The sequence below is a fragment of the Chanos chanos genome, chromosome 1 (assembly GCF_902362185.1).
Source record: "Chanos chanos chromosome 1, fChaCha1.1, whole genome shotgun sequence".
NCBI classification, from domain to species: Eukaryota; Metazoa; Chordata; class Actinopteri; order Gonorynchiformes; family Chanidae; genus Chanos; species Chanos chanos.
This window is the reverse complement of record NC_044495.1, coordinates 3,253,013-3,273,230: the sequence shown is the minus strand read 5'-3', so window position 1 is coordinate 3,273,230 and position 20,218 is coordinate 3,253,013. Positions and strand designations below refer to the sequence as shown.

General features: G+C 37.2%; 1 protein-coding gene across 1 annotated transcript in view; it reads left to right on the top strand.

Annotated features, from left to right (window-relative positions):
* The window catches only part of LOC115820156 (uncharacterized), a gene marked incomplete at its 3' end in the record, with an annotated part of 129,339 nt that overhangs the window by 25,150 nt on the left and 83,971 nt on the right, over positions 1-20,218 (top strand). The window lies entirely within an intron of this gene.

The following is a 20,218-nucleotide window of genomic DNA, read 5'->3' as shown; positions in this document are numbered from 1 at the left end:
TTGCTTTGTGTTTAATTCTAATGTGATGATTGACAGAAAAGCATGACTGTACTGGAAGAGCAGACACTTTTCATATGCATTAAATGAGAACACACATAAAATATTAGAATGAGAGAGTACTGAATATTAGTCTCATATTTTATTTGCATAATATTTAGTAGAGTGTTACGTGAACCCAAATATTTTGTTGCAAAATAAAAAGATGTAAACTTTTGAAAGAGTCCAGTATTTGCCTAATGTTTCCTTATGGGGTTATTTAACCCAGGAACTTTTACCCATATTTTCCTCACCATGAAGAGCTGAATGTTCAGAATAGTCTTAAGTGATACATATTCCACCATTTTCATCATTTTACTTTACAATTAATAATGGTTCTCTCTCTTTCTTTTGCCCTCTTCAGGCTAAATGACAGCAATATAACAGAAGAAGGCTGTGCCGCTCTGACTTCAGCTCTGACATCAAACCCCTCACACCTGTTAGAGCTGGATCTGAGTGGGAATAAACTAGGACACTCAGGAGTGAAAGGCATCTCTGATCTACTGGAGAATCCACACTGTAAACTCCAGAGACTGCTGTAAGTAATCTGACAATGAATGTATGATGTAGTGAAATACACTAAACAGACAATGAGTGTATGATGGAGTATACAGACCCTTATAGTCACAATGGATGGACAAGAAATTCCAATTATAGAGTTACATACTCTGTCAAGCGCACTGATTTTTTATCTTAACATACTACAAATGTATACATTTTATTAAAAGTCAGTACAACAATTGTGTTGTCTGGGAGCGTTGCCTTATTATTAACAACAAAATATTAAAAACAAGCATGAAAATCATTTGATTATGCTCTGGATTTAGTACAGAGAGAATTCTTCCCTGTCTCTGTCTCCTTCCATTTAATAATATAACAACTGTAACTATCCCAGTACCAGCCAGAGCAGGACAGAAACCCTCTATTGAATGTTACCTCTGTGATATTACCAGTAAGAAAGTGGATGAGTTGTTTGATTGGCTGTTTTTTTATTAATCACTGGTGTCAGCTTTATTACAGTAATTTTTCTCACAGATCAATACTATGCAACAGATATAACGCATACAACTGTGCATGCAACAGTCTTTCAGTGTGTGTGTGTGTGTGTCTTTCTCTCTCTTTCTCTCTCTCTCTCTCTCTCTCTCTCTCTCTCTCTCTCTCTCTCTCTCACTTTCTCTCTCTCTCTCTCTCCCTTTTTATCTGTAGTTAGTTTAACTAGTATAACAGAAGAAGGTTATACTCCTCTTCCATATTCTCTCTACTTACAGTCACTTTACCCTCACTGTTTCTACAATGTGTACAGATGTATCTTTTTTTTCTGTCATTTCTCATTTATTTTTATGTATTCTTGTTGCATATAATGATATAACAAATGTAACTTTCACAATACCAACTAGAGCAGGATAGGATATCTCTAATAAGTCTAAGTTCTGTCATGTTAACAATAAACAGGAAGGATGAGTAACTCGATTAACTGCTTCTATGTCACTGAAGTGTCACACTAATACAGTCATTCATAGCTCAGTAAGTGTGGAAGATAGTACAGAGATATCTGTCTATTCAGGAGTGTAATGTCTGTGATCTGTGGGTGTGGGTGTGTATGTATGTGTGTGTGTGTGTGTGTGTGTGTGTGTGTGTGTGTATGTGTGCGTAGGTTTTTACAGTGTTAGATCTCAGGGAAGCCAAAATAAGGTTGTCTCTGTATTGATGGATTTTTGTGACCAAGATAAAAATAAGATCTTTACTCAGCTTCCCGCTCTCTCTCCCTACAGGCTAAATAACAGCAATATAACAGAAGAAGGCTGTGCTGCTCTGACTACAGCTCTGACACAAAACCCCTCACACCTGATGGAGCTGAATCTGAGTGGGAATAAACTAGGAGAGTCAGGAGTGAAACACATCTCTGATCTACTGAGGAATCCACACTGTAAACTCCAGAGACTGCTGTAAGTAATCTAACAATGAGTGTTTGATATAGTTAAATACACTGAAGTCCTTAATAGTAGCCAGCAAATAATTGCAACAGAGGAGTTATATTTTCTATAAACCACAGTTTTACAGTAACATACTGTAAAGATATATGTTTGATTATAATACCAATATAACAGTTGTGTTGTCCAGTAGTGCTACATTACTTTTATTAATACAGTATAAAAACAAACCTAAGTATTTTTGTTTGTTATGCTCTGGGTTTAGTACAGTAAGAATTTGTCCATTTGCTTGTCTCTCTTTCTCTCTCTCTCTCTCTCTCTGTAGTCAGTGTAAGTTGTATGAGAAAGGAAGACTGTTCTGCTTTTCTGTATTCTTATTCCTCATAATCACCAACCCACGCTGATTCTACAGTGACCACATACGTATCTCATTCAAATAAAGAAGAACATAACTATCCCGGTACCGGCAAGAGCAGGATAGGATCTCTCTACAGAGTCTTAGTTCTGTGATGTTACCAGTGAGAAGATGGACGAGCAGCTTGATTAACTCTTTTTCTCAATGACTGCTGTTACATACATACAGTAACTCTTCTCACTGCTCAATACAGTGCAGCAGATACAACACAGACAGCAGTCCATTCAGGAGTATACCTGTGTGTGTGTGTGTGTGTGTGTGTGTGTGTGTGTGTGTGTGTGTATGCCTGTAGGCTTTTTCATTATTAGATCTCAGAGAGGCCAGAGTAAAGTTGTCTCTATGGTGATTTTTATTGTGATCAAGATAGGAATAAGAGCCTTCTCTGTTTCTCTCTCTGTCCCTACAGGCTTCATAATTGCAGTAAAAAAGAAAATCGCTTTAGTCCTATAGCTTCAGCTCTGACATCAAACCCCTCACACCTGATAGAGCTGGATCTGAGTGGGAATAAACTAGGAAACTCAGGAGCGACAGAGATCTCAGGTCTACTGGAGAATAAAAAGTGTAAACTACAGAGACTGCTGTAAGTAAACTGATAGAGTGTATGATGTAGTGAAATACACTAAACAGGCCTTTAAAGTCACAATGGAAAAACAAGAAATTCCAACTATAGCATTACATGTTATATGACGCACAGATTTTTCAGTACCATACAATAAACATATGTGTGATTATAATATCAGTACAGTGTAGTATAACTAGTATAACAGAAGAGGGCTATGCTACTCTCCCATAGTCTCTCTCTTTACAATCACTTTACCCACACTGTTTCTACAATGTGCACAAATGTATATTTTTTCTGCCATTTCTCATTAATTTATATATATATTTTTATTGCAATATACTAATATAACAAATGTAACTTTTATAGTGCCAGCCACAGCAGGATCGGATCTCTCTGCTAAGTCTTAGTTCTGTGATGTTAATAATAAGCAGGAAGGATGAGTAGCTTGATTAACTAAATTTTGTTAATCACTGTTGTCAGCTGAATCACACTAATGCAGTCATTCTCTTCATAGCTCAGTATAATGTGGATTACAGAACAGAGGCTATTTAGGAGTATAATATCTGTGTGTATGTGTGTGTGTGTATGATCTCAGTATACCATAACTATGTATGTGTGATTATCATATCATTACTTATATTGTCCAGTAGTGTTGCCTCAATTTTGTTTCAACTGAGCATTAAAAAAAGCCTAAAGATCATTTGTTTATGTTATGCTCTGGATTTAGTGCAGAAATAATTCTTATCTGTTTCTATCTCATTCCATTTAATAATATAACAACTGTAACTATCTCAGTACCAGCCAGAGCAGGACAGAAACCCTCTACTGAGTCTTATTTCCGTGATATTACCAGTAAGAAAGTGGATGAGTTGTTTGATTGACTGTTTTGTGTTGATCACTGGTGTCAGCTGAATTGCATTATTACAGTCATTTCTCTCACAGACTAGAACAATGCAGCAAATACAACACAGACAGCTGTGCATGCGAGAGTCTTTCAGTGTGTGTGTGTGTGTGTACCTGGGTTTTTTAAATATTAGATCTCAATGAAGCCAGAATAAAGTTGTCCCTACAGTGATTAATAAAATAAAAAATAAGATCTTTAATCAGTTTCCTGCTCTCTCTCTCTACAGGCTTAATAGCTGCAGTATAACAGACAAGGGCTGTGCTGCTTTGGCTTCAGCTCTAACATCAAACCCCTCACACCTGATAGAGCTGCATCTGAAAGGGAATAAACTAGGAGACTCAGGAATGAAACAGCTCTCTGCTCTAGTGGACAATCCAAACTGTAAACTTCAGAAAGTGGAGTGAGTAAAAAACACTTTAATATAATGCAATATGGAATAGTGAACAGACACTGGCAGTAATAGATTTTTACGGTGATAGGGTTACTACACATTAACCCAGACCCAGTCTCTGTAGACATTCCACATTCACAAGATTACTGTAGAGTGTAGGGTCACTGTAGGATGAATTGAAACTGCATGTGCATCAAACAGCAGGACAGTTACTTCTCCTTTAGTCTCACCCAGTGTCTGACCAAAGAAACAAAACAGTGGAAGGTTATGTCATATTAAAGAATAATAATATAAACAATAATATAAATAAACATAACCTTTAATAGTTCTGTAGGGCTATAGCACAGCTGCCCAAGAAACAAGACTTAATGAGCCCTGATATTAGCTTTTATTACCCAAGCGATAAATTACATTTTAATTTGTTGAAATTCTGTCCAGTAGATGCCTAAAATATAACAGAATATATTTTCTACCAGCACATGCTACTGTGATACAGAAATACAGTCTAGTGACTATAGACAGCTTTGTTAGGACTTCTGACAGGTAACAACACAAATGGTTCACTTACACAGATTAGGCTGATGGACAGCCCACTTGGTTCTCTGAGACTAATGGCATAGATATGTAGAGATGCTGGATGAATATGCAAACTAAATTTAAATTTAACCCAGAATGTTATCCCAAAAAGTCACATGACAGGCCAGGTAGGGTATAGCGTAATTCTACTACTGAGGGCAAGACTAAGAACCATGACAAACAAAAAACAGGCCAAGGTCCAAACACAGAAAGCCAAACAGGACATAGGGATGCCATGAAAGAATTAAAGAGGAACATCAGTTCTCAGGACAAGCATGACTCAGTACATTCAAGAGAATGAGAGACCTCACAAGGAACACAGAGGGATGTATATATATGTAGTTACAGCATTTGTACCATCATTATAAGTGCAGTTACACCTCCCAAACACCAGAGGCATTATACAGATTTTGCCAAGTCCTGTTAAACTATGGAGAAATTACTCTAAATATCTTATCTGGACATGCAGATATACTGTTATATGTGGGGGCATTTCTTGACCATAAAGTGGCACTATCTAGTGATGTTCAGCAGTTTAACCACTAGCCTGCCACTTAACCCCGATTTCAGCAATTTACATCCACTTTCAATAAATCATCACCACTCACACATCATAGCTAATTAGGTATACATCAAATACAGCAAAATGATATTTGTCCTGGCACACCCACTGTTAAGGAATGTTAATAGTTGTCCATTAAAATTCATTTCCGATTTCAGTTTTAAAGCCCACTGACACACCAACTCATTTTTGAATGATGTAACAGGCTCAAGTTGTGCCAGTGATTCACAACCATGTCCACACACTCTCTTTCTCTCTGTCATAAACACAACGCAAATACATACATACACACACACCACTCATTCATACACACGCTTAACAAATGTTATTAAAGAGCCAATGATAGTTGAGTAGCAAATGTTGAAATGCTTGTGTTGTTTGTGTTTTGTTCACTTACAGATTGGACCCTGGTTTAATGAAGAGATTTCTTAACACTGCATGGAACTGGTTGACTCGGTCTGGTGAAAACAATGATAGGGAATTTGAGTCCTCAACTCGGCAGGGAAAGCCAGGTGATGATAGTGAACAGAAAGTGCCAGAGAGTAACAGAGAGTGTGAGCAGAAAGAGTCAGACAGAGACACTCCTCATAGTCGTCCACAAGGTACTGGTGTATAGATAGAGTATTATCCCTATTGGTGGTCCATTTAAAATAAATAATAATAAAATAGTGAAGGACTTGTATTGCCCTGCAGAAATACAAGACATATTTTGTTGACTGACAGATTCCTCTCTCACGGTTTTTAGTCAGAATGTTGATATTTGATTTTTATTCAGTGTTTATGACCATAGAATGAAACATACACATGAACATATGAGGAGTTTCAGTTAACAAGCCTGCCTGTGGTCACAAAACCTTTTTTTTTCTTACAAACTTATAAAGACCAATTTATATTTACACACTTTGCAACAGACAGCCAAGAGTGACTCATCGCAAGTGTTATTTCATTTGCATTCTTTTCGCTTCTTTCTTTCTTTCTTTCTTTCTTTCTTTCTTTCTTTCTTTCTTTCTTTCTTTCTTTCTTTTTTCTGTTCTATTTGATTGTTTGCTTTGTTTGTTGGCTTTCCAAAGTATTTTTCAGGAATTTATTATGTTTGTACAGCAGGATAAAACTGTATATGAGATTTTTGTTTATAATATTGTCATAGAGGCACTGATTATAAAATTGTGGACTGTAAATATTGCCGACTCTGATCCTGAAATGTGATTAAACTGTTTTTATTTTGATGATTTGTGATACTGTAATCTGTTACTGATATTTAAGGAGCCCAGACAATGAGCCCTGACTAAAACCTCAGTCTTCAGTGGGAGAGCTATAACTGTGATAGTCTAATAACCCTGATCAACATGCACTCAGCCGTCTAATAACCCTGATCAACATGCACTCAGCCGTCTAATAACCCTGATCAACATGCACTCAGCCGTCTAATAACCCTGATCAACATGCACTCAGCCGTCTAATAACCCTGATCAACATGCACTCAGCTATATTACATAGAGACACAGCTGTCTGATCTACTGATGCAGCTATATTACCTAGAGACACAGCCATCTTATCCAAGCACAACAACATTTCTGGACACAAAGTCTTACAGATAAAGAAAGTGTTAAAATATGAAACTATAGCGTGTTATACCAGTTTCTAGTTAACTGCATAGAAAGATGAGCTTACTGTGTAAACATTTGTTGCTAACACTTTGTGATAAGGGTTGTTTCTAAACAAACTGTAAAGAAGAAGAAGAAGAAGAAGAACAAGAACAACGATCTTTACATAGTACCATTCACATGAGTTTCATTTAGCTTAAAGTGCTTTACAGAGTAGAAAGAGTAATATAAACGATAATACTAGTAAGAATTATTGATTTAAAAAGGGAGAACTTAAAAAAATGTAATAACAAGTAGTATTACAGAATAAAATAAAAAAGAAACGATTAAATAAGAAATAACAAACTTGATATGAAGAGGACCAACAATTTACAAAAGGCTCATTTGAAAAACTATTATTTTAGCTTCTTTTTGAAAGCACATACAGATACTGACAAATAAAAAAAGTGGTAGTGAGTTCCAGAGTTCTGGTGCAGAAATCATAAAGTTGCCTCTGTACTATTTTTGTGTTTGACCTTGGGTAAATGAAGTAGGGTAGTATTTAACAAACTAAGATCATGTAATAGAACGTATGCAAGCAGACGTTTAAAGTAAGTATTCAGACAATAATCATTATGATCTGTAATAACCAGTAAAAGAACATTTCCATCAATTTTAGATCAGACAAGAAACCAATGATGAGACAAGTAATAAAATCCTTTAAAACAGGAGTGGAATGTGCTCTCACTTTCAGATTGCAGCTGTATTGTGTACTGTCTATAAAATGTTAATCAGTTTTTGGGGGCAGGCCCACTTACAATAATCCAGTCTGCTGGTAACAAATGCATGGACAAGCTTTTCTGCACCAGACAAAAAGGTCTGACTCGATCTCTGTCTCTTCAGCGATGGAGAGTCATCTGACATATTATTGATATGGAAAGAAAAGAAAAGAGCAGAATCCATTGTCATTCCTAGATTTTGAACTTCAGATTAAACAGATGAAAAATGAAAGCCTCATTTATCATTAGTGTAGACCTTCATAGATATTAATTTTGAATTTTATTCCCAATAATGAACAATATCCCTCTTTTATCTCAGATTAACTATAAAAAAGTATTTTATCATATGAGATATAAATTCCAAAAAAGTGATTAATTTGCTTGTGGCCTGTTTTCTGTAGGTGGAACAGATATGTGCAATTGTGTGTCATCAACAAAATTATGAAAACTTCTTTTGCTTACTGATCAGTTTTCCACACCTCTGTATATATCATAAAAATATATAGGTCCCAAAACTTAGAAATTCCAAATCTGAGGTGCAATTAGCATTATTAGGCTGATTACTTAATAAAATTTTATCTGCAATAACAGCATTTGGTTTATCCACACGAAGACAGTTGGCTGGCATGTGTTTATGTCTGTGTGATATCATAATTGAAACCTAAGGCTTACAGAGGCCCTTACAGAGGCAACATCCAATATCACCGCCAGATGATGCCAAAGTGCCTAATACAAAGCCACTGAGGTATGTCCAATGCAAAGGCAAGCATGTGAACTGTGGTGGTGGTTTGTTTGTTAAAGAATAGTGGATCACATCTAACTGGTCATCAAAATAAAGAGTAAAATCCATCAGATAACTTGTTAGACATTGTCTCTGATTGTAACTGATAAATAGCATTACACATATTAACAATAATGTCTTATTAACTGAACCCCAGTCTCTCCAAAAGATAACTCCTGATCATTCCTGTGAACTCATCAATCACACTACACACATCTGACAAGAGATAACTCCTGATCATTCCTGTGAACTCATCAATCACACTACACACATCTGCCAAAAGATAACTCCTGATCATTCCTGTGAACTCATCAATCCCACTACACACATCTGCCAAAAGATAACTCCTGATCATTCCTGTGAACTCATCAATCCCACTACACACATCTGCCAAAAGATAACTCCTGATCATTCCTGTGAGCTCATCAATCCCACTACACACATCTGCCAAAAGATAACTCCTGATCATTCCTGTGAACTCATCAATCACACTACACACATCTGCCAAGACGGGTTCACAAACAGTAGGGCCTTCAACAAGGAAAGAAACCTTGGAGTGATGGTCAAAATTCACCCCTTTCAAATCAGTCTAATGTCCTAACCAGTAACTTATCTGTATTTTTGGTGTGAGGAGAACTGTTTAAAAAAAGGATTCAGTGAAACACCTCACACAGGTCTTGTGGTTCCTGTGGTTCTTGGCACTAGAATTTTATAAGTGTTGTTTCAGTGCTGTGTGGTGAGCCTGAAAGAAAGACTGAAATTTTCCGTTGACATTATTTGTGTTAAGACAATGATTGAATGTAAAATAAATCGTTAAATAAAAGTATTAAAGTGTTATTTTAATGATCTTAATTTAACAATTTTTTGCTGGACAGTTAACTCTTAAGGTCTGTGAAAGCCCACTTAACTGTATAAAAAGTCAGTGGATATTGTCTCTGCTTAAATAACTTACAACCACACCCTTTCTTTAGTGTTTTATATTATTATTATTATTATTATTATTATTATTATTATTATTATTATTATTGTCATTGGGCTGTTTGCACTTTGGGGAGTTTTGGCCTGTATCAATGTCACAATATCTCTTTGTTTAAGTTGTTTTACCTGTTGAAAACTACATGGATCAGAATTTTCACTCAAAAAAATAGAGGCAGTAAAACCAATGATTAGTATATTAAAATATGCCAAAAAAGCCCCATAACATCAGACAATATATAAAGATGATAAACAATATACAAGGATGACAATATAAAAAGATGATTAACGCAGAGTAGGTTGTAAACCCCTTAATAGAAGAGCCCTAGGGCTTCATTTTCCTAGCAAAACAAAGCCCTAGGATACTTCTGTTTGGAGGTTTACTACTTTCTCTGAGTTCTCTAACTCAGATTTTTCACTAAACTCACTTTCTGGAACACTCTCCGATCTCCATCATTAGGTGTATGTGTGTTCATTGTTCTACCCCGTTATAGTGTCTGATGAAGCTGCCCTTTATTTTATAGAAGAACAAGAATGAACTGCTCTCACATAAATGCAGCATTGACACAGTGCACGATGTATATTCAGTCTATTAATTATGTTATGAACACTTTATAAAATCATTAATAGTTTAATATCAGACAGCAGCTGTTGTAGAAGCTGTGTATAAATATATAACAGAACTAGCTGGCGGAGCAAGAACCAGCTCTTTTCAGTGTTGTGTCCTCATAATCTGTCCCAGGTCAGAGTCAAAAAAATTGTAAGTTGAATTTAAATGTGTTACAGGAACACAGGAAAATATATAAATGACCAAGAGCACATTTACTCATCCACTAGAACAATGCATGTGACACACAACCTGCTCATCTTGGAGTCTGTGCAGTTATTATATAATCTCTTCATGCGGATTCCTGTATCTCACCTCAGGGTGTCCATGTCAATGGAAAATGTCTTAAGGGTTTTTTTTGTTTGTTTGTTTTGAGTGAAGGGGGTTGGTGGTGGGTTTATTTTCAGTGTCAGCACATTCAGACTAATTGTCACAAGATAAAACAGGAACAATTTGAAAAACAAACATTTGACTGTATCTTTTAAATACCTCCATTACATCAATCTTACCTTTCAGGAAGACTGTTGAGTATTCACACATTGCTACTGAGACAATGATATGATTCTCTTCTTGGACTGTGTAATTGGTCTGATTAGCAGATCTACAGTCAGTTGTTAAAAACACAAACCATGCCAACCTCAGTGTAACGGTCTAAGGGACAGGATGTCACTGTGGTTTTCCTGTCTGTAGTGTATAGTCGTGGGTGGGCTTCTGCTTTTTCTTTAAGTTCAGGCTGCTGTGGTAATGAGTTCATTCACACACAGACAGCTGTGGTCTCAGGGGCAGCCATGGTCTAAAGGTTAGAGAACCAGGCTTGTGACTGGAGGATTGCCAGTTCAATTCCCAGGCCCAACCTCCATGGCTGTGTGCCCCTGAGCAAGGTGCTTAACCTATTGTGTTGACTTGTGAGTAGGTACTGAAGTCCGAATTCTTCACTTCACTTTTTACTGAATGATCTTTATCCCTTGTTTGGGATATCTCGTGATGCATAGCACACCTCTTCATTATTTCCCCCATCCTGAAAACAAATACTGATGATTACCTTTCACTTTTAATTAGATATTTAATTATGTATGTCATTACTTTTTACTCATTTACCAGCAGGAGCAATACAGTTCATAAATATCATGTCTTTACAGGACAACTAAAAATGACCCCTATTTTCTACAGAGTTTGACTCGCCAAATACTTGTGATCTCAGAAGTTTCCCCTTTTCGCATCAGTTAACACAGCTTTGTCATCACAGACAAAGACAATCTGTAACCCACTAAGCTCTTATCCTCTTTCTACAGTCAAATCCATGTACACCAAATGAGACACACGGTAGAGGCAGATGAAAGTTTGATGAAATTGGTTGTTTGGCTGAATAAGAAAATTCCTGATTGTTTTTTTTTTTCTTTTTTTCTTTTTTTTTTACCTCTCTGTAATTGTGTTGTAACTTCAGTTGTCTGTTGTTTCCTAAAGCAAACAGAAACCTCACTCCACCATGGGTCTTCCTTTTGTCCAGCGCTTCTGTTCCTCTTACACTGATGCTCTGTTCACCTGGGACTATAGTTTAAATGAAGAGAGAATTAAAAAACAGTATGGGCCCAATAAAGCACTAAAACCTTACATAGTCCTTGAAGTGGTTACTGGCTCTAGTTTTGCACACTGAGACATGTCAATCTGACCCTGTTTTCTATATTGTTTTGTAACTCATTTTGGCCAACAATGTCTTCCTAATGACTAAATGTAAATGTAACATCTTTTTACTTTTCATTTTCTTTCAAGTTTATTTACAGCCCAATATCACTGTTTACAGTCTCAAAGGGCTTTACATGCCACAACAAACAAAACAGGATGGCACCCCCTGAATTAATCCTCACAGTGGGCACTAAAAAACTCCCCAAAAACCCAGGCGTAAGAGGAATAATGGGGAAAATGGGAGAAATCTTGAGAAGGACCACAGAGAGAGGAGACCCCTTTCTTGGCCAGACAGGTGTGCAATAGGTGCCGACCCAGTGGGCAATTACAATTCCAAGTAAATACAATCAGAACACAAACAATGGGGAAGGCAATGCTGACAGGAGGCTGACAGGGGGGGTGAAAGATGGGAACACCAGGATGGATCGATCCAGAGTCAGGATCACTGGTATCTCAGGAGTAGCATGAGTGGCTCGACAGAGAGAGAGAGACATTGTTAGATATGTTCATTTCCACATAACGGTTAAGTGACAATGTACATTGTGTGTCGAATGCAGGCAGGGACTCCGGCAAGACTAGCTATTACAGCATAGCTAAAAGGGAGAACTACCACCTTACAGTAAGACTACACCTCTAAAAGATTTATAAAAGTTCGGTTATTAATTAGGTTGTAAACACTTTACAAATCATTAATAAACAATTATAAACAAGTTATAACACAGTTTTCATACATCGACGCGGGGTCTCACTATTTAACAAGACCAATTTACTGCTGCACTTTTTAATCTATCGATTCTGTTAAATTTCTGATCTTGCTAGTTGCTTAGCTTACTTTAACTGTCAGCTTCATCAGATATTTATTAACATATTACTACATTTAACCACCAATAGAATTATGGTTGGGTTACAGTGCCCTTTCTTATTAGAAAGGATAATTAGGCATAGGTTAACATATGGAATTACAGTCATTACTTACCACCATACTGAGGTCTTAGCAGTATTGTTTGCGTCGACATTTTCAGCATGCTGTCTGCTGTCTTCTTCATTATTGTAAGAGGTGTTGGTATGACAAATGCTATCAGGTTGTTACGCACACTGGATATTATTGGTATATTGTGATGCTTTGTGTTGGTTGGTATCTTCATTAGGACAGTGTTCCAGATATGGTATGGCTGGTAACCTTCCTTCACCTACTGCTCCCCCATTCTTAGTCCCACTTTCAGATATCTGTGGCCTGCCTAAAACATCTCTGGGATCTGTTGTTTACTGAGTTGATTTCCCCCCTGCCATCTTGATGTTTCTTGACATCTCATTTTTATCACCATTTATTTATAACATTTTTAACTGCTGAAAGGGAGCCTTATTGGAAAGTCTGAGACACATCCCAATTTACCAGTGAGTTTCTAACATTTATAACTGCTGAAAGAGAGCCTTATTGTAAAGTGTAAAACACATCACCATTTACTGATGCGTTACTAACATTTATAACTGGCAAAAGGGAGGCCTATTGTAATATGTAAAATGCAATCACCATCTACTGATTAGTTATGACCATTTATAAATGGCAAAAGGGAGCCTCATTGTACAGTGTAAAACACATCACCATTTACTAATGAGTTACTAATATTTGTAACTGGCAGAAGGGAGCCCTATTGTAATGTGTAAAATGCAATCACCATCTACTGATTAGTTACGACCATTTATAAATGGCAAAAGAGAGCCTTATTGTGAAGTGTAAAATACGTCACCATTCATTAATGAGTTACTATTATTCATAACTGGCAAAAGGGAGCCTTATTTTAAAGTGTAAAATACACTCACTCTCATTCATTATATAAGCCACTGATACTAATTAGGGTCGCGGGGGGTGCTGGAGCCTATCCCAGCGCTCAACGGTCGAAAGGCGGGGAAACACCCTGGACAGGTCACCAGTCCATGGCAGGGCATAAAGTGTAAAATATATCACCATTTATTAATGAGTTACTACCACTTATAATTGGCAAAAAGGAGCCTTACTATAAAGTGTAAAATACATCACCATTTATTAACACTACTACTACTACTACTACTACTACTACTACTACTAATAATAATAATATAATTTTTAGTTAAAGGATTTACAGAAGAAAAATTTAAAGGAACTCCATAATTTGATTATTTGAGTTTTGCTGCCCACTGTGAAAAATCGCAGACAACGCACGAGGACTATAAGATGTAAAAAATACCAAAAATAAGTTTAGTAAGTCATAAATGCATAAAATATATGCATTATTAAACTATTTTTATCATTTACTTGTACATAAATATATACACAAATTTGTAATAAAGTTAAAGAGTCTCAGTGTGCTAAAGAACTGTGGACTACGTGTTCTGTTTAGGGACACCACGTTCTTTGTCTCGGCACTAGCCAGCCTCAATCATGTGTTTTGTCTCTCAGTGTGCGGCGTATCTCGCGTTTCAACTAGAGATATTTACGGTTTTTCCACTTTCACAGATGTTGAGGGCCGACTGTAAGTAGACAAATAAGATGCAAATAGAAAAGATGATCTCATGTAAGACATTTATATAATGATCTCATACAAAGCAAACAGAACGCCAATAAAAGAATCGAACACTTGAATTTAAAGGACATGAGCCACTGGTAGGGTGGAGTGGTCAGTTCTAACAGTGAACAGCAGGGCACAGAGGTAGTATTTGAAGTGGCAAATGGACAGCAGCACAGCCAGGAGTTCCCTACGGGTGATGCAGTGGCGCCGTTCATGTTTATGGAAGGTCCCACTGTAATACGCCACCACTCTCTTTCTCTGGGCCTAGCTGTACCAGCATGCCGCCCACTCCCTGCCTGCTTGCATCACAGTTCAGGATGAATGGAAGGGAGGGGTCCATGGGAGCCAACACAAGGGCCTCCCCCAGGGACGCCTGCAGTGAGGTGAACGCTTTTTGGCATTCGGCTTTCAGCCTTTCAGAGGTGGCTGGTGAGTTACACAAGCCAAATGGAAGGACTCAGAACTGCCACTGTCCACGGTTTGTACAGAAGACGGTCTTTGGTTTGGCAGAGAGAGAGAAGGGGACCCGCCAGCATCCCAAACACAGGTAACGCAACGTAAACCAAGTTGACCCTGCCACCTGGTCTGGGGTTTCATTGATGCGTCTTGTTTATTCTTGCAGCAAGGAGACAAGTCACACAATGACACAATCCAGCATCACAGTAGTGAGTTGTCTAGCTTTGTATTCTAGCGTTGGGCTTTTTATGAACTGAAAAGCAAGTTGCACAATACGGGAGGGGCTCATTGGATTTCATGTTTTTCAGTTCCTTATATGAAAATACGGCTGTAGGAACTTGTTTATGACACCCCATGACATTTTAGCTGACTATTTGTTAATTACAAGGCATTTTCCTAATATTGTCGCACTAGCTCTGTCCTTATTTGACATACAGCAGACCTTAGCTCAGCAATTATCTAACCGCATTCATTTAGCCTCTATCCATTAGGCACATGTAAGCATGTGATAAAGCAGTTTTCTTACAGAAGGAATAACACATTTTTCCAACAAAGACAAAACAGTAACTGGGTTATACAAGTATTACGCAGAGGTGGTAAGTATGATAACTTGCTTCAAAGGATCCTTTTTCAAAGAATCAAGAACAAAATTGATGTTGCTAAGTCATACTTGTACTATTATGTATCGTTACTGTCATGTACGCTGATGAGTTAAATGGAAGAAATAAGTGGGCATAACTAAATGGGGCTGTAATATTTTACACTGTACATTTGTTTTGTTGCTTGAACAACAGATCTCATGCCATGTTACTACTGAGCCCGTGCAGGGGGTCAGTTTCATTGGACTTCTTTTATTCTAGTTGATATAACTGTTGTGTGAACTACTCGGCCACAGATGTTGTTCGTATTGAAAATGGCTGTTACTTTCATCATGAAACTAGTAGCTCTTTCAACTACGCTGTTGCAATCTCCTGTCCCTCTGATTTCAGAGTCAGTGGTCTAAAAGAGAAAGTGAAAGGACTGATAGTGTTAGCGGAAGCCGTACCAGCAAAAGCGAAGAAAAGAAAATTAGAACATTGAGATAAACACAGTAACTGGCATTATACAAATGTGGTAAGTATGATAATTGGCTTCAGAGAACGAAGGATAAAAGTGATGCTGCTAGTCATACTTGTACTATTGTGTACTGTTTCTGTCATGTACGCTGATATGAATTTCCACCCTTACATGTGCCTACATCATTAAATGTCCACATACCAAAAGTTTTTAAACCACAAAGGGACTGGAGAAAAAACAAATGTTGTTAAAATAATTTAACTTTTGATGCAAAGATCTTTGATTGTTGTTTTGAGTCTTTTGGTAAAGACATTTTATTTTCGCTATTTTCACATACAATGTAGCTCCAGAAATCTCTTCAGTGTTTGAAAAGCAGATCAAAGATCATACCACTCCCCTACCATACCTTAGGACAGCCATTACAATCAGTTTGATGGTGATGTGTAAATTAAAATTAAAAAAAAAAAGTGGTTTTACTTATAAAAGTACTTTCTTGTTTCCCAATGCATAATAGATACGTTTCCTTTTATTTATATGGAAAACCTGTTGCTTAGGATAAGTGAAAGCCTTGTGAACCCTTGTCTGCCCAGATACCAGTAATGTTAATGAATTCTGATTAGTTGTCATAGATCTGCTTAATTCTGATTGGTTCAGTTTCCTCACTCGTTTCCTCCGCGTACAGCACTCACCGAGGCTTTACGCCAAATGGAAAATGCCGCGTACAAATCTAACGTTCATAAAATAATTATTCTAACTTTGTATAATTTAATTAAAGCTATATACTTCTTCTTTGCCAATGTTCCCTTTGTATTAAACTTTCAAAATGGTAAAATAAATCAATGTATCGATAAATGTGTATGCCACTTTAACATCATAGAATTATATGCTTGTACTTAAAATTCTTTTTATTTATTTCTTTTTAACAAACAGTGTTATCGTTTATCTGTTGGGAAAAAAAAGTTTCTTATATCAAATTTCAAATCTGGTAACAAACAAATATGTCACATTTATTAGCCACACAAAAGTTTCTATTTTGTCACCCAAAAGCGAGCCTGTGTGTCTTTCAGCCTTTTTCTTGTTTTCAAACCATCAAAGATTGTATCTGCTAGATAGGCCTTATGGGATACCAAAATGGTGTATCTACTGAATCGGCAGAACGACCCAGAACATGAGTTACGGCTTCAGGTGTCTTCAGGTAGAATCATCTGCTCTGCCACATGAACCATCAAATGCAAGCTGAGCCATGAGTTCGGGTATACTCGTCTACTGCTTGTACCATCGAACTTGAGCATTTGAACTTGACTTTTCGAACTTAGCTCTTCGAACTCGAGCTTTCAGATTCGTTTTTTTGAATACAAGTTGTCTGACTTTTACTCATGCTTTCAGTCACGGGTTTTCGAACTGAAGTTTCCTGGCTATGGAGCTGCAGAAGGCTGAGGGTCTAGACACCAGAGCAACTCGATTCAGATCCTTTTGTTTGTAATACAATGATTAAAAATAATTACTTCACTGGGGTAAATGTAAACACCTGTCAATTCTGTAAGATAATTAGTCTATTTTCTTGAGAAGTAGGTGTTACTGCGACCTTTTTTCTTGGTGCATCAGTCCACACTTGCTCTTTGCTGATTGTTATTAGCCCATTGCTGTGCACACTGTGTAGTGTTACCAGAGGTTTCCAAGTGATTGCATGCAGTTGACTGGGAGCAGCTGAATTAGGGAAAAAAAAGACAATAAAAAACCCCCAGATTGAGTCGATTGTATTAGTGAACTGGTACGAGCGACTCACTGAAAAGAGTCGTTCAGAAAGAATGACTCGTTCGTGAACTGCACACCGCTAAGAGATGGTGAGATGGCGTACGCAACGGAGCAGAGGAAATGCAGCAAGTTTCTCTGTAAGAACTTCATGCTTGCTGTATGGGCAGCTGTTAGTGTTCAAAGGGCTTGTTGGCGAAACAGTACTCATCCAGGACAAGGTATACTTTTATGTTTTATTTTAGATGCTCTCTGGAGTGAAGCACACCGTTTTATCTTTAGTGGGCCACAGTGTACACAAGCAATGCACCAGGGCTGCTATGTGTTGGGTTGGGAGATGGTGTCGCTGCCCGATTTTGGGCGTTTCCCGATTTTGGGCAGAAGTCAGAAAGTCCAGAAGTCTGATCTACAACACACATGCACAGCATGAATAGTTTACAACACTATCCAATTTACGTTGCATTTTTATGACATTACATCATATACATGCGTTCCTTGCACTACACAAGTATAATATCTTATTAAGTCACATCCTATTCATGATTTTGTAGCGTCACAACAGACATTAGATGTCTAATATGAGGAATTTTAAATATAATATACTCTATTTTGTGGGTTTTTATCAGCACTGAGAAAGCAAGACAACAAAACCCTTATGGAAGCCATGAGACAAAATCTGTGAGAGTGCGCATTTTCAACGTCAGTAATTATGTCCTGATTTTGGAAAACCAAAAGAAACGGTTTCACATTACATATTTACTTTGTGCTGTATGATATTTAATTAAAGTGCAAGAAACTTAATTCACTTCCAGCAAATATTCATTTTAATGCAAGAATGGACACAGCTATCACATCACAAATAGACAACTGTATTTATATCAAGAATATACTACTTCATCATCACCATTACTATTAACAATTTACAGCTGGGTTTACTAGAAAATCTTTTAAACTATAAAATTCTGGAAATACGATGGCTGAATAAAGATACCAAATTTGAAAGAAGTTAAAAGTTGCTTGTAAAGGTTGAGAGTACTACATGAATGATCCAAAAATGATTTGGTGGTTTTCAAACCTCAACTGAACTATGCATTCTTGCGGATAAAGTTAGGTTTAGAACAAAGTGCATAAACAGTTTACTCTAGCAGTGAATGTTACGCTTAGCCTACAGAGAATCTTTGCAAAAACACAGTACTTCAGTAACATTGTCAGAAGTATAGGCTAACACTCTGCCTCTCAATGAAAACACTATATGTTATTTTGTGCTGTAAAATACACTTGAGCAGTACAGATCTGGCATTGCCTGAACATGTCATATAGTATGTGCAAGCTTCAGATACTGCACATGTGTGTTGCAGACCAGACTTTCAGACTTCAGCCCAAAATCAGGAAGTGATAGAGGGTTTGATAGCTAGTGTTAGAGTGTGGGCCTGTACATTATTTCAGTTGCGAACCTAGCTTGTAAGCTAAGTGTGCACAGTGTATTAGTGTTGGTCATTTGCACAGGTGAGCGAACCTCTGAGCCACTAATGGCTAAGCATGTTGTTTCTGTTTTTTTTAAGGGTCAACTTAAGTTCATCTGAAAAGGTACTTTAGTAGACCACTTGACACTTTCAATTTCATTTTTTCCCCCTACCAATAACCGGGTGGCTGTTTTGGTGATGTTTTCATTTATTTTATTTTATTTTTTTTTAATTCCTCTTTTTGGTTGTTTTGTTGGTATAGTGTGACTTCTGTTAGAGACTAATTTGATTTACCTTTGGTTAAATTTGTAGTTCAGGGACCCAAGATTTATTTAACTAGTTAATAGAGGGACTCGATAGCTATTCTCTCAAAACCCTCAGTAGTGTTTTAGGAGCACTAGGAACACACACACACACACACACACACACACACACACACACACACACAAGGTTGCTCACATACTTGCTCAAAATGTACAAAGTCTACGGTAACACAAGACCCTGGGTGATTTGTAATCAATTATATTTTCAGTGTTTGAATGTTAATGAAACAGTTTTTGAGGTCTTGAGCAGGAAGTGAAAGTAGTCATAACCAAATAGGGATAAACTCAGTGCAGAGTTGCACTGGTTAAGGATTGTTCTGAGAAACTGGAAGATCAAGTTCATGAGTGATTTACTGATTTAATCTCTGCTAACTGTAATATTAGATTAAAGAGCAGAAAACTGCCTGAAAAAATTAGGTTACACTATGGTGATTATGTAAACTGTGCTATTGTTTATGAACTGGATCCCAATAATCCCAGCAAGGCCTGCTTGTGCATTGTAGAACTTTCATACTTGTGTGCAAAGTTAGCATATTAACTGTGTCTTTCTCTTACCTCCAGTGCTGACTTTAAGATACCCGTAGGTGACTGCAGGCACTCTGCTCTCTGAGACAATGTCAGGGGAGGCTGAGAGAAGCACTGCATCTGAAATGAGTCTCTCCAAGAAGCTTCCTGACACTGAAAGGTGAGATCTAGTTCAGAGTTGTGCATGGAATGGTTTTCTTCATGTGTCTGAACACGCAACATTTCTCTACCCGTATGCAAAAAATAGCGAATGTAAGAGCTTGTGACAGAACCTGCATAAACAAACAAATACTAATAATGTAATGCCTAAAT